A 2,892-nucleotide genomic window follows, 5' to 3' on the forward strand; every position below is an offset into this window, starting at 1 on the left:
CAGAAAATTTCGGGACCTTCCTAGAATGGTAAGGCTCGTTGAAAATGAACAAGTAACGAATTCAGAAAACAGATATGTGTGGACTGTAGAATCAGAATCAGCTCCTAATTATAATAATATTTTGATATTTAAGACATCGAAATCGCAGTATATGGTAATGGAATGTAAAGACAAAAAGGTAGATATTGAAAAGATATTTCCAGAATGGTATGGCTCATAATATTTGAACTAATATTCAATTTAATATGAATTTTAGAAGTCACTGCATATCATCCTGAATCATACAATCAGATTACACAAAATGCAGATTTTGTCATACTTATAAGCAGATTTTGAAAAAATGCAAAGAAGAAAGATTGTAGATAATCAAAAAAACCTTTACAACGAGTATAAGCTCAATAAATTCCGATGAATAATGAATCAGATACAAAATATACAAGAATCGGGCATATAACAAGCACATAAAGATCATCCAATTGCAACCGAAACAAAGTAAACTAAAAATAATATAGGAAACACCTATCTTAGTAAACATGACATGGCCTTTACTAATATGCATGCACAAGAACAAGAACAATATATCCTTTTAACTATTAAAACAAGTACATATTATTGTTTAAGCTCGAAAGATATCACATAATGATAATACAATTACGATACAAACAACTCAACCAATTTCTATATAAACTTGAGTGTTATGGTACCTTATGTAGAGACCAGAAGTAATGATCACCTAGTACTTATGTTATAAAGAAAATCTTGTACTCTGCTAAACCAACTTCTTCTTTTGCCATACCCGGTTGATGACAGATCTTCTTAGCTTTCGTGCTGATAACGTGATACAATAGAATAAATTATATATATAAGAGATAAAGAGAATAGAGAAAACTAGAGAGAAAAGATCATCCTTTTATTCACCCACCTTTCAACAAAGTACATAGAGTGCTTATATAGGCTATACAAGTGTAAGTTATCAAGGAATTGTAAATCCAAAGGTCTACATGTTTAATACTTGGGGAACCAAAGGTTGACATAAATTTAAGTAATTCAAGAGTCATCCAATTAATTACATAACATGGGAAACATACTTCAATCCAGTTTCTAGAATACATGTCACGAAATGAAATAATATTAGAATTTACGAAAAGAAAACAGAAAATAAACAGTACAAATAACATTTTCTTTACATTACAAATCTTTGTCTTAAGCACACAGTATTATAGATATAATAAATACAACCAGATTATAGTTATAAAATATAAAAAATGCTTTTTATATTTTTATTTTAAATTAATTAGTGAACTGAACTTGTATTTATATTACGTAGTGCATCATGTGTTACTGTTTGATGAATTTACATGTTCGTGAATTTTAAATCGAATAACATTATTTTAAAATCAATTAACTGCTTACCAGTAATCATTGGTTCATGTTGAAAGGATTTTATCTTACATTAAATAATAAACAATTCAACATTACCATAAAAATCTTGTGACATATTTTTTTGAAAAGAGCTAGTGGACATTTTCATGCAACTGAAATTTCAAGGAAAATTATGTGATTGAACTAGATATAATTTCATTTTGAGTGCATAATGATATATTACACTTGATTTCATTCAATACTTTGTGACTCGTAATTATAATATTAATTAATAGGAAATTATTTATTTAAAAATTATTCTAGTCGGTAAGCAAATAAAGAAATTAGATGTAATAATGATTAGAATATTGGTGTAAACTAATTAATAGATTATAGAAGGTGGAAAAGAATCTGGCAATAGATAGCAAAATGTGATTGTACAATAACAATCAGAATCGGAAACAAGTGCAATTGTTTAATGTTTAATGTAATACCACGATATCTTTGAAATTCTTGTTTTTTAAATAATATAATACGAAACATTCGTATATAGCTCATCCTGTAAATTTTTAAAAATATTTTTTTTTAGATTTATTAATAAATTGTACAGGATAGTAAGTCCATTCTAAACTTGTACAAGATGTTCGAGCTCAAAATACCTAATTAAAATTTGAGAAAAAATTCCTCAAAGTACTTAGAGGCTTATATGAGTACGTTTTAGTAAAACTACTATTTTTGTGTCAAACTTAAAAATAATCTTTTAATTCATAAAAATAAAATTTTAATAAAAACAATATAAGGCCCATTATATTAAAGTGCTTATGTTCTTCTTCAGGATCATTGTTTTCAGCAGCTTATGTTCATGGGTGAAGATGAAAAATACCTATTTTTTGAATGTAAGTTATCAAAATACTGATTTTAAAAGTACATGACTAAAAATATCCATTCAATTACGTATTTTTCAATTGGTTAACGATAATACGCATTTCTGAATTGGGTATATCAAAATATTACAAAGGATACGCATTCATAATTCGGGTATTATATTTGAGATACCCTACTATCAAATGCGTATCATAAAACATATTTTTTAATACCAATTTGGCAAATGCATATCTAGCACAAAATAGTATACCTAATTGATAAATGCATATCTCAAACGGTATTTTCAGCCATCCACCGTCAAAATGGGTATTTTCAGCCATTTGCACCAAACAAATGTTATTTTTAACATTCTTTCTGTGTTCATTAGCATCCCATCTTCATGGATGAATGAGACTCACTGGAGAGCGATAAAATTAATGAAACAATTTTTTCATATGACTGCATAGAAGATATAGATGAAAACAATCGTTAAGTAAATTTTGAAGTAAAGACGGAAGATGATAATGAATCACGTGAATGAAATAATGGACAACTCTTTTACACTGCGTATTGGTATAGAGTTTCCTCATAGCAAAAATCTATATGAATTTTACAAAAGATTTGCTTTAAGACAAGGATTTGATATTCGTATATATTCATCTCAAA

Source organism: Apium graveolens, chromosome 6 (genome assembly GCF_009905375.1).
Source record: "Apium graveolens cultivar Ventura chromosome 6, ASM990537v1, whole genome shotgun sequence".
Classification (NCBI taxonomy): Eukaryota; Viridiplantae; Streptophyta; class Magnoliopsida; order Apiales; family Apiaceae; genus Apium; species Apium graveolens.